Genomic DNA, 19,201 nt, shown 5'->3' on the forward strand with positions numbered 1-19,201 from the left:
TTATTTCTACAACATGGGGTTTTTAGGTCCCTTCTGATGATAACGGAGACACATTACAGCATATTTTCCGTGATGCGTCACTTTATAAACACCGTTTCGGCTTCGTACAGCATTTTACATCGGTATTTTACATGTGCAAGTAGCGTAACTCCGAACCTCTGTATCTCGAAAATGGATAAAGATATCAAGAAATTTTCAAAGTTGTTCGAGATCGGGACCTTAGAATACATCGTGAATATTTGAGCCATTTGATATGTATAGCTTTCTTCGAAATGTGTAAAAATAACCTTTTTAGGGGTTTTATAAGGAACTACCCATGAACTAATGATGCCTCGGTAAGCCCCTTAAGGGCCGTTGTAGACTGTACAAAATTTAGCTCCATTTCCCTGAAGCGGGAGGAAATGTGAAATATTCATACTCTGTTCCTATACCGTAGGATAGTGATACTAAGACGATCCTTCTGTTGGAAAAACAGATGACCCCCTAGCCCAATGGCTAACCAAAACACCTCACACTATCTTTCTGTCACCAATAGTACCAGTAGTTTGAATACAGGAATAATCACGTTTTTATGCGAGGCATTTGACAACATTCACTCTTAGATATACACTCCTGGAAATGGAAAAAAGAACACATTGACACCGGTGTGTCAGACCCACCATACTTGCTCCGGACACTGCGAGAGGGCTGTACAAGCAATGATCACACGCACGGCACAGCGGACACACCAGGAACCGCGGTGTTGGCCGTCGAATGGCGCTAGCTGCGCAGCATTTGTGCACCGCCGCCGTCAGTGTCAGCCAGTTTGCCGTGGCATACGGAGCTCCATCGCAGTCTTTAACACTGGTAGCATGCCGCGACAGCGTGGACGTGAACCGTATGTGCAGTTGACGGACTTTGAGCGAGGGCGTATAGTGGGCATGCGGGAGGCCGGGTGGACGTACCGCCGAATTGCTCAACACGTGGGGCGTGAGGTCTCCACAGTACATCGATGTTGTCGCCAGTGGTCGGCGGAAGGTGCACGTGCCCGTCGACCTGGGACCGGACCGCAGCGACGCACGGATGCACGCCAAGACCGTAGGATCCTACGCAGTGCCGTAGGGGACCGCACCGCCACTTCCCAGCAAATTAGGGACACTGTTGCTCCTGGGGTATCGGCGAGGACCATTCGCAACTGTCTCCATGAAGCTGGGCTACGGTCCCGCACACCGTTAGGCCGTCTTCTGCTCACGCCCCAACATCGTGCAGCCCGCCTCCAGTGGTGTCGCGACAGGCGTGAATGGAGGGACGAATGGAGACGTGTCGTCTTCAGCGATGAGAGTCGCTTCTGCCTTGGTGCCAATGATGGTCGTATGCGTGTTTGGCGCCGTGCAGGTGAGCGCCACAATCAGGACTGCATACGACCTTGGCACACAGGGCCAACACCCGGCATCATGGTGTGGGGAGCGATCTCCTACACTGGCCGTACACCACTGGTGATCGTCGAGGGGACACTGAATAGTGCACGGTACATCCAAACCGTCATCGAACCCATCGTTCTACCATTCCTAGACCGGCAAGGGAACTTGCTGTTCCAACAGGACAATGCACGTCCGCATGTATCCCGTGCCACCCAACGTGCTCTAGAAGGTGTAAGTCAACTACCCTGGCCAGCAAGATCTCCGGATCTGTCCCCCATTGAGCATGTTTGGGACTGGATGAAGCGTCGTCTCACGCGGTCTGCCCGTCCAGCACGAACGCTAGTCCAACTGAGGCGCCAGGTGGAAATGGCATGGCAAGCCGTTCCACAGGACTACATCCAGCATCTCTACGATCGTCTCCATGGGAGAATAGCAGCCTGCATTGCTGCGAAAGGTGGATATACACTGTACTAGTGCCGACATTGTGCATGCTCTGTTGCCTGTGTCTATGTGCCTGTGGTTCTGTCAGTGTGATCATGTGATGTATCTGACCCCAGGAATGTGTCAATAAAGTTTCCCCTTCCTGGGACAATGAATTCACGGTGTTCTTATTTCAATTTCCAGGAGTGTACATATATTAAAAAGAGACGTACCACAATGGCATCGCGCGAACAGGACGGAAATCGATAGATGTCATCTATATGTACAGACGGTGAAATGGTTACTATTTCAGAAAGAAACTTGATAATTTCTTCAATACAATGAGATTCAGAAAGTGAGCAAGTCAATAACACGTTGGTCCACCTCTGTCCTTAAGCAAGCAGTTATTCGGTTTGGTATTGAAATGAAATGAGCGTTTGGCGTCATTGGCCGGGAGGCCCCCTACAGGGCAGATCCGTCGGCCTTGGTGCAGGTCTTATTACATTCGACGCCACATTGGGCGACCTGCGCGCCGGATGGGGATGAAATGATGATAAAGACAACACAACACCTAGTCCCTGAGCGGAGAAAATCCCCGACCCAGCCGGGAATAGAACCCAGACCCCTTCGGACTGACTGTTTCGCACTGATTGATAGTGTTGTTGGATGTCCAGTATCGTGCCACATTCTGTTCAGTTGGCGCATTATATCGTGAAAATGTTGAGCTCGTTGAGGGCCCTGCCCCTATGGCTACACTTTTATTTATTTATTTCTCAAGTAAAGACCTGCTGCCTGTTATTATATAGCAGGTGCTACATTGTGTAATCTTGTACAGAAACAAGATGGCAGTTATAAGAGTCGAGGGGCATGAATGGGAAGCAGTGGTTGGGAAGGGAGTGAGACAGGGTTGTAGCCTCTCCCCGATGTTATTCAATCTGTATATTCAGCAAGCAGTAAAGGAAACAATAGAAAAATTCGGAGTAGGTATCAAAATCCATGGAGAAGAAATAAAAACTTTGAGGTTCGCCGATGATATTGTAATTCTGTCAAAGACAGCAAAGGACCTGGGAGAGCAGTTGAACGGAATGGACAGTGTCTTGAAAGGAGTATATAAGATGAACATCAACAAAAGCAAAACGACGATAATGGAATGTAGTCGAATTATGTCGGGTGATGCTGAGGGAACTGGAACAGGACATGAGACACTTAAAATTGTAAGGGAGTTTTGCTATTTGGGGAGCAAAATAACTGATGATGGTCGAGGTAGAGAGGATATAAAATGTAGACCGGCAATGGAAAGGAAAGTGTTTCTGAAGAAGAGAAATTTGTTGACATCGAGTATAAATTTATGTGTCAGGAAGTCGTTTCTGAAAGTATTTGTATGGTGCGTAGCCATGTATGGAAGTGAAACATGGACGATAACTAGTTTGGACAAGAAGAGAATAGAAGCTTTCGAAATGTGGTGCTACAGAAGACTGCTGAAGATTAGATGGGTAGATCGCATAACTAATGAGGAGGTATTGAACAGAATTGGGGAGAAGAGGAGTTTGTGGCAGAACTTGACAAAAAGAAGGGACCGGTTGGTAGGACATGTTCTGAGGCATCAAGGGATCGCAAATTTAGCATTGGAGGGCAGCGTGGAGGGTAAAAATCGTAGAGGGAGACCAAGAGATGAATACACTAAGCAGATTCAGAAGGATGTAGGTTGCAGTAGGTACAGTGAGTTGAAGAAGCTTGCACAGGATAGAGTGGAATGGAGAGCTGCATCAAACCAATCTCTGGTCTGAAGACCACAACAACAACAACAACAACATTGTGTGATCTTTCATGTTATATCATACAAATTTAGTTTTATTACTAGTAAATTTTGTTGTTGAAAATTTTACAAAAGGTTGAATTAAAAACACACACACACACACACACACAAACGCATAAATTTTGCATAAACTTGTTGCGTACTTAGATAATGATAATAATAGGAGACGTAATAATATGAGAATGTATTTTAATTTAAAATTAAAAACGTATTTAATGGAACAAACAAGAGATGTAGCCATACTGCTACAAGCATTCTCAATTGGGGTGAGATCCGGAGACCTTGCTGTCCAAGATAGGGTTTCGCAGTCATGTAGGCAAGCTGCAAGGGGTCGGGATTTTCGACACCATACATGTCGGGCGCCTCAGTTCTACGTGTTGTTTATAGCGTTGCAAGGCACTGGTTTTGCAACATGGGACGGGTTTTTGTAGGTATATTTCAGTCGTATGAGTTTTAACACTCGTGGCTTGGAGAGTGACGAGAGTAACTCCCTTACGTAAATTTGCATGTTAAAGTTAGGCAGGAACAGGGTGGAAGCCATGATGTGTGACTATGGCCTGCAGAGCCGCAGCCTCCTCAAGGTCAAGCGGAGGTGACGGGCATGGTAGAGAACTGGGGGAAGCACACTATATCATGTGAGTAGCGCGTCGGGACGTAACCTACCACTCTTGTGGATGATGGAGTGCTAATAAGCGGGATAACAGACCAGGCTGTTCACTTGAAAGCCATCCAATTTTATGACACTGCACTTATTAAGCCATTTGCTGATTGGACAGCCATGGCTACTAGAAATGAAAGAGCGACTGCCACTGGCTGTTCCATCGAGTGTCCAACCCCAGTGTAGAGGTAAGGGAAGATAAGTTGAGGAGACACACAGCTGCCCAGCGCGACAGGTACTTTCCCTCGAAACGTCGTCGAGTGTGGTCGGAGGGCATCCCTCTCTGACGTGACGACAGGGTAAGGAGATATATTGGTGTCAACACTTTGTTCACCTTGCTCCAAAATCTCCTGAGCGGAAAATGAAGAGAGCCAATAAAATCAATTTTTGCGAGAACAGCGAGGGCGAAGTAACACACAGCGCACCAGCCTTGTTCGTGTGGTTGGCCATTAAAACCAGACTAGGGTGAAGTAACGTTTTTCGCCTCACGAAAACGTGGGGCTCGTTTGCTAATATAGACTCAGCCAGGCTCAGTATAGTATTTTGACAGGTTTACAGATCCGACGACACACAGCAGCAGCCAAGCCGACGACGCTGTGCAACACGAGGTAAAGAATGCAGTAAATGTAAATGTAAATGTCGTGTCACAAGCCAGTTTTTACTCCAGTGATGCGAAGCTCGAAATAGGAAGATCTGTCCTCCTGTTAGTATTTCTCTAAATTAACGTGTTTCCTTCGTGCCACGTTTGATTAACATTTGTGGGGAACGAATAAAATTTGTTAGAGCCGGTAAGATGATTCAGCTCGACATTAGGATAGTCTTTCACCAGAGAGTCTTCTACTCACCTAAACTAATTAATTTTGTGATATTATTGATCTTTCATATTTTATGCTGTTTGAGAAATTTAGTACCAGGATCCCCTCGTATGAACAGGCGATACATGAGATTGCTCTTGTGCTTTGTAATAACCAAACATGTACCAAAGTGATTCCAATAAATACAATTACAGGGAACAGTTGTTGTCTATTCTAAGATAGTGATCCCACATCATTGAAATATCTTAGGAACATTGACGGCAGCTATTCTTCTGACGTCTAAAACCTTGGGGAGTAACAGCGCGTTTCCTTACAGGTCGGGTTCAAACTGCATTATGCGCGCTAAGTGGAATTGCGCACACAATGCCAGCAGATCATTTACGTATTACCAACCAGAGGCATGTGTAGAAAGCCATGGAAACTCTCGTCATGTGTGGGTTGCTGAAATGTAAACCCAGGGTGGCTTGGTTTTGAGATAAACAAAACGGGTCGTAGAAAACCGTTGACGTAGTGCTATGGCTGTAGAAGATGACAAGCAAAGAGGTGTTGCTGTGAGAATAAATGGCACCCAAGACTTTAAGTCCTGGATGCCAGGCCATATGGAGAGCAACAGGCAAGCTGGTGACCCTCCGTTGCCTGGAGCGTCCCAGACATATTGTCGTTGACCATCGAGGAGGCGGGACGCACCACTGAAGACATTTCTACCCCATTCTATCAGATTAAAGGCCGAATACGTTCCTGGAGATGCTTCAGGCATCGATGGGTTTATCGACTGGTCAGATGTAAGGTATGTTGTTGTTGTTGTTGTGGTGGTCTTCAATCCAGAGACTGGTTTGTTGCAGCTCTCCATGCTACTCTATCCTGTGCAGACTTCTTCATCTCCCAGTTACTACTGCAACCTACATCCTTCTGAATCTGTTTTGTGTATTCATTACTTCGTCTCCCTCTACGATTTTTACCCTCCACACTGCCCTCTAACACTAAAATGGCGATCCCTTGATGCCTCAGAATATGCCCCACCAACCGATCCCTTCTCCTAGTCAAGTTGTGCCACAAATTTCTCTTCTCTCCAATTGTGTTCAATACCTCTTCTTTATTTATGTGATCTACTCATCTAATCTTCAGCATTCTTCTGTAGCACCACATTTCAAAAGCTTCTATTCTCTTCTTGTCTAAACTATTTATCGTCCACGTATCACTTCCATACATGGCTACGCACCATACAAATACTTTCAGTAGCGACTTCCTGACACCTAAATCTATACTCGATGTTAACAAATTTCTCTCCTTCAGAAACGCTTTCCTTGCCATTGCCAGTCCACATTTTATATCCTCTCTACTTCGACCATCATCGGTTATTTTGCTCCCCAAATAGCAAAACTCATTTACTACTTTAAGCGTCTCACTTCCTAATCTAATTCCCGCATCATCACCCGATTTAATTCGACCACATTCCATGATCCTCGTTTTGCTTTTTTTGATGTTCATCTTATATCCTCCTTTCAAGACACTGTCCATTCCGTTCAGCTGCTCTTCCAAGTCCTTTGCTGTCTCTGACAGAATTACATTGTCATCGGCGAACGTCAAACTTTTTATTTCTTCTCCATGGATTTTAATTCCTATTCCGAATTTTTCTTTTGTTTCCTTTACTGCCTGCTCAATACACAGATTGATTAACATCGGGGATAGGCTACAACCCTTGTAAGTGTACTGTCATATCGCTGGCTTAGTTGTGGAGTATCTTTGCGGGCAGCCGCGTCTGCAGAGAGTCGAGCGCGGGACACGGTACTGTTATGTTGTGTAGTGTGTAGCTCTGCATGTGAGAGGCTTGTTAGTATTCAGGTTGAAGTGTTGCTACAAGTGCTGTTACAGTAAAGTGATGAAATATTGAAGTGATTCAGAGAAAAGTGCTTCAAGATGTAATTAAAAATGAGCAGTGCCTTCGATAACGTATTTGTGTCTCCTCTCGTTGCGTGTCGCACAGCATCGATCATCCGCGCCGTGTTCAGTCTCCCAGAATGAACTGATGTGAATCAGTAGAAATTAGTTACCATAAAAGAGTGCAGTCAAGTTCCAGTGTCTTGTAGCGAGCGTTAGGACATGCGTTCGATCATCGCGTTTCCGCATTATCAACAATCAGCCGCGCCGCGACGGTTACGCGCACACTCGTGCAAGTGAGAACTGAGAACAGAAAAATTAACTTTACGAACAGTGTTATATCGTTACTAGTGACAAGGAGGACTGTACCAGGTATCTGTATATGTGACGAGCGTAAGAACTTTCGTTCGATCATTCGGCTTCCGCATCATCAACAATCACCCGCGTCGTGTCGGTTACGCGTACGCTCGTCCGAATGATATTTTTTACTGTTAATCATCAAGATTGTTAATTGGGATAAACATTTACGATTTAGAGTGTAAACAGTGTAACCTGTGGTTTCGATATCGTCTCAGAATATAGATGTTCATACCAGACATAGGACAGTGTTGTGTTTTAACGTTGAGTGGCTCCCCTAAACCCGCTTGCATATTTCGATAAATAATTTCAGACAAGCCAGCAGCAGTATGGAGCATAACAGCACGACCGCCGCGGGATTATCAGGTACGTGGTGTGGACAGGGCGCACGGTCAAGAAAAGAAGAAACGACAACCACTATAAGGGTCCCTCCCCCACCCATTGTACCCCCAGGTGTGTTACACGCTGTCTCACTCCCTTCCCAACCACTGCTTCCCTTTCATGTCCCTCGACTCTTATAACTGCCTTCTGGATTCCGTAAAAATTGCAAATACCCTTTCGCGCCCTGTATTTTACCCCTGTCGCCTTCAGATGTAAGTCATACATCGATTTAATTCAGAGATGTGGCTGTATGCTTGCTATCGGTAGGTTCCAACAGTAAGGGAGTTTTGTGGAAATGGTCCATGAATGTAGATGTGAGGGAATGAGATCATCTTTTCACGAACTGTTATTTAGGAATCATAACTTGTAAGCTTTCACGGCCGGCGTCTTCATTAATTAAAGGTTTTGCGCTGAATTGCCGTGGTCCATACATAAAAACAACGAGTTTTATGAACAAATTGATGGGGTGGTCACGGGTAACTCTTTGAGCCCAGCTATTGCTAATCTATTTATGGATTTTTTCTAACAACTAGTGCTGCAGTCGTCCAATAAAAGCCCTTTGAAATGGTATTAATACGTGGATGACACCTTTGTTACATGGAATCATGCTGAAGAGGTACTGAGTGATTTTTTGGTGCACATAAACAGTTTGAATCCAAAGATACAATGATATTTTTTACTGTTAATCATCAAGATTGTTAATTGGGATAAACATTTACGATTTAGAGTGTAAACAGTGTAACCTGTGGTTTCGATATCGTCTCAGAATATAGATGTTCATACCAGACATAGGACAGTGTTGTGTTTTAACGTTGAGTGGCTCCCCTAAACCCGCTTGCATATTTCGATAAATAATTTCAGACAAGCCAGCAGCAGTATGGAGCATAACAGCACGACCGCCGCGGGATTATCAGGTACGTGGTGTGGACAGGGCGCACGGTCAAGAAAAGAAGAAACGACAACCACTATAAGGGTCCCTCCCCCACCCATTGTACCCCCAGGTGTGTTACACGCTGTCTCACTCCCTTCCCAACCACTGCTTCCCTTTCATGTCCCTCGACTCTTATAACTGCCTTCTGGATTCCGTAAAAATTGCAAATACCCTTTCGCGCCCTGTATTTTACCCCTGTCGCCTTCAGATGTAAGTCATACATCGATTTAATTCAGAGATGTGGCTGTATGCTTGCTATCGGTAGGTTCCAACAGTAAGGGAGTTTTGTGGAAATGGTCCATGAATGTAGATGTGAGGGAATGAGATCATCTTTTCACGAACTGTTATTTAGGAATCATAACTTGTAAGCTTTCACGGCCGGCGTCTTCATTAATTAAAGGTTTTGCGCTGAATTGCCGTGGTCCATACATAAAAACAACGAGTTTTATGAACAAATTGATGGGGTGGTCACGGGTAACTCTTTGAGCCCAGCTATTGCTAATCTATTTATGGATTTTTTCTAACAACTAGTGCTGCAGTCGTCCAATAAAAGCCCTTTGAAATGGTATTAATACGTGGATGACACCTTTGTTACATGGAATCATGCTGAAGAGGTACTGAGTGATTTTTTGGTGCACATAAACAGTTTGAATCCAAAGATACAATGATATTTTTTACTGTTAATCATCAAGATTGTTAATTGGGATAAACATTTACGATTTAGAGTGTAAACAGTGTAACCTGTGGTTTCGATATCGTCTCAGAATATAGATGTTCATACCAGACATAGGACAGTGTTGTGTTTTAACGTTGAGTGGCTCCCCTAAACCCGCTTGCATATTTCGATAAATAATTTCAGACAAGCCAGCAGCAGTATGGAGCATAACAGCACGACCGCCGCGGGATTATCAGGTACGTGGTGTGGACAGGGCGCACGGTCAAGAAAAGAAGAAACGACAACCACTATAAGGGTCCCTCCCCCACCCATTGTACCCCCAGGTGTGTTACACGCTGTCTCACTCCCTTCCCAACCACTGCTTCCCTTTCATGTCCCTCGACTCTTATAACTGCCTTCTGGATTCTGTAAAAATTGCAAATACCCTTTCGCGCCATGTATTTTACCCCTGTCGCCTTCAGATGTAAGTCATACATCGATTTAATTCAGAGATGTGGCTGTATGCTTGCTATCGGTAGGTTCCAACAGTAAGGGAGTTTTGTGGAAATGGTCCATGAATGTAGATGTGAGGGAATGAGATCATCTTTTCACGAACTGTTATTTAGGAATCATAACTTGTAAGCTTTCACGGCCGGCGTCTTCATTAATTAAAGGTTTTGCGCTGAATTGCCGTGGTCCATACATAAAAACAACGAGTTTTATGAACAAATTGATGGGGTGGTCACGGGTAACTCTTTGAGCCCAGCTATTGCTAATCTATTTATGGATTTTTTCTAACAACTAGTGCTGCAGTCGTCCAATAAAAGCCCTTTGAAATGGTATTAATACGTGGATGACACCTTTGTTACATGGAATCATGCTGAAGAGGAACTGAGTGATTTTTTGGTGCACATAAACAGTTTGAATCCAAAGATACAATTCACCACGGAGAAAGAGAGTAATGGACAACTAAATTTTTTTGGGTGTTTTGTTTATTAAACGGGCAGATGGGACTTTAGGGTACAAGGTATATAGGAAAGACACTCACACCGATCGTTACCTACATTAGGATTCGAATCATCATCCTAGGCAGAAGAGAGGAGTCATAAAAACTTTAGTGGATAGGGCTAATAACATCTGTGAGCCAATTTATTTGCAAGATGAATTAAGCCATTTGCGAAAGGCTTTCAAGAGAAATTGGTGCACTGACAACGAGATAGATCGAGCACTCCACCTAGAAGAAGTGTCCGAAAATACACGACAACAACAACCGTCGGCTGGAAAAGTTTTTCTTCCATTTATTCATAACATCACGGGCCGTATTGGGAATGTTTTGGACAAGTTTCAAGTGGAGACAATCTTTCGACCTACCAAGAAAATTAGTGAAAATTTAAGATCGGTGAAAGACGCACGACACCCCTTAGCTACCCCAGGTGTGTATAAAATTCCGTGTAGCTGTGGCATGGTTTATATTGGAACAAGTAAAAATAGTGTTAATACCCGCCTAACGGAACACAAAAGGAACTGTAGATCGGGACAAATCGACAAACCAGCTGTAGCGGAACACGTTTTCAAAGAGGGTGATCACGAAATAAAATTTAGTGAGACAAACGTGATAGCTAGGACCTCAAATTATTATACCCGCATGTATAGAGAAGATATAGAGATCTACAAGCACGAAAAAAATTTTTTTAAAAAAGAAGAAGGATTAAAACTAGACAAGATATGGCGGTCGACTTTGCACCAACGAAGTTAGAATCGATAACCTGTAATCGAGAGAGATGGCACTAGCCAGAGATAGTCTTAAAGTCGTAAGCACGTGATGAGTGGTGGCACCATCTAAGCGCTCTATATAAGCGGGACCTCCAGCGCCTAGCAGCCATTCGAGGGTTGGATTCCCTCTCTTCTTCATCGAAGACTTTCACTGCCTGGGCTACTCTCAGGGTGCATCTTCGACGTGGAGGATCCCCGCCTTTTCCTTGCCGTGTCGTCTGCTTGCCGTCACTACTGCTCGCCGTCCGGTCCTCCTCCTCGCCGCCGCCGCCGCCACCGCCGCCGCCTGGTCATCGCCGCCGCCGCCGCCGCCGCCGCCTGGTCATCGCCGCCGCCGCCGCCGCCGCCTGGTCATCGCAGCCGCCGCCGCCGCCCTTCTCGCGCGCCGCCAACATGTCCCAGCCCATCAATCATTTTCACCTCTCCCTCCGCTGCTCCAACCACCATCACATGGAGCTCATCCTCCACCCCCCTTCCCGTCCTTCCTTCTCTCCCTGTCCACCCCACCCCTGCGCCACTTTCGGTTGTAACCACCCCCAACTCCTCCTCCCCTATCACTGTCGTCCCATCGACAGCTACTGACTTTCCGCCGCTCCCTGCACCACCTCCGATGGGCTCCAAGCCAGCACGGATTTCGGCTCGACGTTCCACAGTCTCTGTGACACCCACGCCCCCTCCGTCTGCGTCATCCGCTGCTCAGGGTGGTCCTGCCCCCCGCCATCTCCCCCTGCAACCCGTCCCCCTGCCCCCTCTACACCCGGTCGTGACCACGAAACCCTCAAATCGCCCGAAAGTTGACCCTTCCCCCTAAATCTCCTCCAAAAAAAACCCCACTCCCCGTGACCCACCCACCCCCATGGACGCGGCTCCGACCCCCACCACGCCTGCCACCCACACCTTTGTCCTCTCCAATCCTGACCCTCAATTCCTTGATGCCCGTTCCCTCACCCTCGCCATCCGGAAATACTACCCTAATGTCCCCATATTCCTTCTGATTCCTCGCAAGGACTCGGTCCTCATTAAATCCTCCAATGCTTCCTTCCACACCGATCTCCACTCCCGCATCCCCCGTATCCAATTTGGCCAACGTGCAACCCTCACCCCCTACCACACCCCATCCTCTCCCCGTCAACCTCAACTTCCCCGACGTCCGCAAACCTTCACCGCTGGGATCACAAAGCTTAGCCCCGTGATAATGGAGGCTGAGGTGTTGGCGGAACTCAACTCCCGGCCCGACATTGACATCCGCTCGGCCCGTCGCATCTTCAATGATGCCGGGCCGACTTTTCTAATGCGGATATTCACCGAATCCTCCTCCTCCATTGACCGCCTCCTCACCGAGGGAGCCTTCATCTACAATCGCCGTCATAAGGTGGACCCCTCCCGTTCCCCAGTCCAATCCTACCGCTGCCAACGCTGTCTCACCTACAACGACCATGTTACCTCTGCCTGCAAGAACCCCCCTACTTGTCCCCACTGCAAAGCTTCACACTTCCTCAAGAATTGCCCCAACCTCACCTCTCTCCCCTTCTGCAACACTTGCAACGAACCACATCCTACCTACTCCTCAAAGTGTAAAGCGAAACCTCCCCAGTCATCCCTGAGCTCACCGTCCCTGTCCGTCCTGTTGATGACCCCATCCACCCCAACAACTCGCTCCGCCCTCCCCCTACTGCTGAGGACATCATCCGTTTCACCACCATTGTGCTCCAAAACATCCACCCCTTCCAGCGCTCGCACACTCTTTCCCAAATCGCCCTCGCTGCCCGTTCCATCTTCCATCTTACCACCTATGCCACATACTCCCACAACCAGGCCCACTCCACCTTCACCCCCCTCACCACCCTCGTCTAACTCTCCCCTCCCATGGTACACGAACCCTACCGTCTCCTGTACCACAACATTCGATCCCTGCCCACCCACAAACTCCTCTTCCTCCACACCCTCCATCAGCACCGCATGGATGCCTTCGTCCTAAATGAAACCTTCCTTCAACCACATATCTCTGTCTCCACGGCTCCTTACACCCTACACCGCACCGATAACCCGTACCCTCTGGTGCGTGGCGGAGTTGCTATAGGCCACCTCAAGCACCTCCCTGTCCGGCCCCAACCTCTCCTTAACAATCTTGCCGAGCATCTCACCCTCAGCCTCTTCTTCCCCACCCTTACCATCACCTGTGCCACCATTTATGTCCGCCCTCGCACCCCCATCCCATACGATTTCCTGGCCCACATTGACCGCACCTTCTCCACCTACGTGATTGCCGCCGACCTCAATATCCACAGCCGTGATCCTGCTGACCTCCAGTGGTGCCATCAGTTTCTCACCCCTCTGCAGGGCGACCTGGTTCCCCTGCCTCAGCACACCCAACCCGAATCCAACACCACTCCTGATGTGGTCCTTGCCTCTCCCAACCTCCTTGAGCACATCACCGCAGATGTCCTTGACCTCATTGGCAGTGACCATGCTCCTGTTCTCCTCACTATCTCTACTGGTCGCCATCCCCGCAACGCTCCTCGCCCTGACGTCCCTCCTAAACTTGTCCATGATTACTCCCGTGCCAACTGGGATGCCTACCGGGACTCCATTCACACCCAGGTTGACGGCCACGACCTTATCCTCCAATCTCCTGATGACATCTCTCGTGCTGCTGCCTTCCTGCACCAGACCTTGTCTGACGCCGTCGCCACCCATATCCCCACCAAAGCCATCCACCCTCACCGCCCCACCCTGCCTCCACAGGCCGTCCTTCTCCTTCGAGAGTCCCGCCGCCTCTACCGCTCTTTTCTTCGCACTCGTGACCGGGATACACTTACCCGCCACCGGCAATTACAACGTCACATCCGCAACCTGCTTACTGCGAAGAAACGCTGTGCCTGGCGCCAGACATGTACACAACTCAACACCACGCTCCCCATAAACTCTTCGAAGTATTGGTCTGCTTTCCACCGCCTTACTGGGAACCGCCCCACCCCCCCAGTACCCTCTCCTCCTTTGTCCCTTTCCTGACAACCTCAGTAAGGCCAACCACTTTGCCTCACACCTCTCTGATGTTTTTTCCATCCCAGATGATCCCCGCTTTGATTATTCCCTCTTCCCTGATGTCATGGGCCGTACGAATACCACTGTTCCTCCCCTTGCTCCTAGCTTCCAGTACCTGGGCCACACACCACCATCTGAACTTAACACTCCCATCACTACCCAGGACATCAGCCTCACACTGCGCACCAAATGCAATACAGCTCCCGGCCACGACTGCGTTACCTACCGCCACCTCAAACACTGCCCTCCCTCGTTCCTTTCAATCCTTGCCACCCTCTACAATGTCATCCTTGCCACTGGCTTCTATCCCAAGCTGTGGAAAACCTCCCATATCCTGATGTTCTCCAAACCCAACAAACCTCCATCTGATGCCTCTTCCTATCGTCCTATCTGTCTCACATCAGTGTTCAGTAAGCTCTTCGAATCCATCCTTTCCCGGCGCATCCATCACCACCTCCACCAACACCACCTCCTCCCGAACACCCAATGTGGCTTTCGACCTTCCTTCTCTGCTGATGACCAACTCCTCCGCCTCACTCATCTCCTCTCCCTCCAGCTTAACTCCCGTTGCTCCGCCATTTTTGTCTCCCTTGACCTCGAAAAGGCCTACGACCGTGTCTGGCATCCCGGTCTCCTGTTTAAACTCCAAACCTACGCCCTTCCTATCAACTACATCCGTCTGGTGGCCTCCTTCCTCTCCCACCGCCCCTCCTATGTTACCATCCATAATGCCACTTCCTACACCTTCTACCCCTCTGCAGGTGTGCCCCAGGGCTCTGTCCTCTCCCCTCTCCTCTACCTCCTGTACACGGCAGATATGCCCCAACCCCCCCTCCAGTACACCTCTTGCAATATGCTGATGACACCGCATTCCTCGCCCTCGCTCCTACCCTCCAACGTTCCCAATGCCTTCTCCAGAATCACCTTGACCTTTTTGCTGCGTGGTGTAACCAGTGGCTCCTGAAACTCAACCCTTCCAAGACCCAGGCAATCATCGTAGGTCGTACCACTCGCTCCTTCCGGCTTCTGGATTTCTCCCTTACTGTCTGCGCCCGTCCTGTCTGCCTCACCCCCACCCTCAGCTACCTTGGCCTCACCATTGACCGTCACCTCACCTGGATCCCTCATCTCCGCTCCATCCAATCCAAAGCCCACAACCACCTCCGACTTCTCAAACTCCTCTCCGGCCGGACTTGGGGGTTGCACCCCTCTACCATCCTCCACACCTACAAATCCTTAATCCGTCCCATCCTCTGTTATGCCAGTCCTGCCAGGATATCTGCCCCCCCCCCCAAAATTCTATAAGTCCCTCCAGATCCTTGAGCGTCATGCACTCCGCCTCGCCTTCCGTATACGCCTCCCGTCCCCCACGCGGATCCTCTATGATCTCATTCCTTTCCCCCGTCTGCTCCTATTCCTCGAACATATCCGCATCCTCTACACCTCCCGCCGTCTTGAAGCCCCTCACCCCCTGGTTGCCCCTTTCCTCTCCGATCACCGCCCCCTGCCACATCTTCACCGTTGTGTCCCCCCTACCCTCCCTCTCTACACCCTACATCTCCTTTCCCAAGGTGGCTTCTGTCAACTCCCCCTCCCGGATGATGCTCTCTCTCCCTCCATTTATCCCTCCTATCAACTCTGATCCTCACTCCCCCTCCTTTCCTCTGTCCTTTCCCTGGGCTCCCTCTTCCCCCCTTCTGTCCTGTTTTCTCCCCACTAAACCTCTCCCTACCTCCCTTGTCCCCCCCCAAGTCCTTTTGTATTCCCCTCCTCTGCCTACCCCACTCCATGTCGCGTCTGCCCAGCGCCCCCCACCCCTCTTATGGGTCCTCATCCTCCATCAGCTCCTTTCCCGGCTCCCCCCCTTTTTTTATTTTCCCATCATCTGTCCAGTTTCCCCCCACCTACTCTCGGCTGTGGTCTGTCACATTTGACAACTTTTTAGTGCAGTGTTCCAGTGACTGTTCAGTGTTGTTCGTCTTTCTCGTGTTGCGAACAGAAACCATGCTGTCGCTGGGTGTGAATTTTATGTCTTTTGCTAACAGAAACCAGACTGTCGCCGTGTTTTTTTATTAATTGTCTGTCTATTGTTTTACCTGTCTGCTTTGTATGTATTTTCTTAGCGTCATCATCCCTCTGTTCTTTGTTTTAAGTTCCACGATTTATTTTCGCCATGTTACTCTTTAAGTCTCCGATTTTATCGCCTGTTTTTCTTATTTATTCTCTCCATCTTTCTAACAAAGTCTGTAGGCTGAAGAGCGGCATACTAAGCTGCTGCCAGCCCGCCCCCTTTGGGGGGAATTGAAATTCAATAAAGGAAAAAAAAAAAAACGCCTAGCAGCCAGTCACCGACTCACCTCGGAAGATGTTGCCCGCAGCAGGCAACGAAACGTCAGGAAAGAGAAGAAGATTTATATATGGAACACGGCAATTCAGCCTGGAAGTTTTAATTAATGTTATTTAAGTAGTTTAGAAAAATAAGATCTACCTTTGACCGCAGAAAGATTCTTTTATATGATTGTTTCATCTCGCGTAAGTTTCGTAAGGAGAAATTAGTGGACTTTAGGTCTCTAAAAAAATATCACAGACCATAATTTTTCTCCCGTTCCATTTACCTGTGGAGCAGGTATTGGAGTGACTAGCAGTGGTAAAATGTACCTTCGGTCATGCAGTGTACAGTGGATTGCAGAGTATGTAAGCAAATGTAGACAACAGGTCCCAGATTGATGCTGCATTATTTGATTTCAGCAAGGCATTCAGTACAGTTCCGATGCGTCATGTAGTGAAAAATTATGAGTGTACCAAGTGAAGGACCAGATTTGAGACTGAATTCAGTATTTTCTTGCAGACGCAACTCAAACACTGGTCTCAACAGGACAAAATTGACAGGGAGTACTCAAAAATGTTCAAATGTGTTTGATTTTATAAGGGACCAAACTGCTGACGTCATCGGTCCCTAGACTTAAAGCTACTTAAACTAACTTATACTAAGAACAACACACACGCCCATGCCCGAGGGAGGACTCGAATCTCTGGTGGCAATCCGTGACATGGAGTCGAGACCGCGCGGCCACTCCGCGCGGCGGGGATCACTCCAAAGGAGCGTTATAGCGCTGATAATGTTTCTATATCATGTAACATCCGTCGCTCCATGAAACTGTTCACGGACAAAGTAGTAGCATACAAGAAGGTTCGAACACCAATGGAACAAGACTGACAGATGCACAGGTTATTTCAAGAGTACTTGAAAGGAACGTTTCAGCGCCGTTAATGTTTACACAGCATGTAACATCGACTGCTTCCTGAAGATGTACACGGGCAAAGTTATTGGTATACAGGAAGCTTCCAATGCCAGAAGATTGTAGCGAAAAAAAGGTACGAAGATCAGGAACTGATGCGAATGTAAATAAATGCAAAATATTGCATATAATTAGGCAAAGAAGTCCATTGCTGTTGCATTGCGCTGAAAACGTAAAACTGTCACCATATAGAAGGTTGAATGAACACCAAATTGCATTATTAGCCATCGTTCTAATGGAGGCCGTATGCCCTTGCCTCATCCTAGAAAAAGTGTTCGACTACGTAAAAAGATGCAAGATGTTTGAACTTCTCAGAAAAACAGGTGTACGCTATAAGGAAAGACAAGTAGTAGATGGTATGTATGAGGGTAATCCCAAAAGTTAGGACTATTTTTTTTATAAGTACATTGACCTGTTTATTTCTACAATGGTTTACATCAGTTTACAAGCTTGAACATTTAGCTATTTTTCGACATAATCACCATTTCTGTCGATGCATTTTTGTAGACGCTGTGGCAGTTTTTGTATGCCAATGTCGTACCAGCTCGCCGCCATGGTGTTCAGAAAGTTATGAACCTCTGAAACGTCCCCTTAGAACAATTATACATGACTGTGCTTAAACTGACACACAATATTTTTAGCGCAGCGCAATCTGACTTTCAAAACTCCCTACAAAAGAATGGCCCTGACTAACATTAACCTATACCTTTCACAAATCACTTACCTCACAAAAATATTCGTTACTCAAGCTACAGCAATACAGCGAACGCCACTACTGCCAGCTAAATAAAAGATTCAAACTACTGAAGGCACTAACTACTGATATGCATAGTTAGCAAATGAAAGATTTTGATAGAGAACAAACAATGTATTTACCTTACTAGTGTTCAACAGTCATAATATATATAGCAGTTCATGACATCCAGTCTTACAAATTTCAAAACTCCGCAATTTCTCTCCCCACATCCACCACTGCTGGCAGCTCACCTCCAACTGAGCAACGCTATGCGCTGTTAACATCCAGCTGCCCAACACTACAATGGCAGACAACAATGCAAACTAGCCACAGACTGCACACAGCACAGCCAGTGATTTTCATACAGAGCGCTACGTAACGTTACCAATAAGAAAACATAAACAGCCTACTTACATTGCCCCCATGCTCCCCACAAAAAATTTTACAAATTGTTTTGGGCAGTGGCCAATAATTATTTGATAAAATTTTTCATAATTACAATGACAAAGATATCAAATGCATACACTTATTGATGCAATGTTGGTAAAAAGCTATTATTTTTTCACAGTCCGTAAAGAGAGTCCTGGTCATTCATCACAGTAAAATTGCAGTGTTTTTCTCAAAGTCTGAGCAGTAAAAGAAAATGCACACGGAAGTAGTGGATTTCCATGCAGTCTTGAAGAAGTAGTGTTGTCCTTCCAACGGAAAGACAGTGCTGACTCTTGACATGCAGACAGGTAATGGGCCACAACAGAGCAAACCCACAGCAGAGTCATTCAAAGGTTTGAAGAATATTGGTAGGTAGGTCATCACAGAGTAGACCTACTGTAGTCCTGGTAGAGATTACAGTATTGGTGGGCCATCAGATGTGCAGACCCACTCCAGTCCTGGTAGAGATTGTGGTATTGGTGGGCCACCAGAGGTGCAGACCCACTGCAGTCCTTGTAGAAATAATGGTACTGGTGAGTCAGCAAAGGTGTAGACCCACTGTAGTCCTTGTAGAAATCATGGTATTGTTGGGTCATCAAAGATGCAGA

Source organism: Schistocerca nitens, chromosome 8, assembly GCF_023898315.1.
Source record: "Schistocerca nitens isolate TAMUIC-IGC-003100 chromosome 8, iqSchNite1.1, whole genome shotgun sequence".
In the NCBI taxonomy this organism is placed as follows: Eukaryota; Metazoa; Arthropoda; class Insecta; order Orthoptera; family Acrididae; genus Schistocerca; species Schistocerca nitens.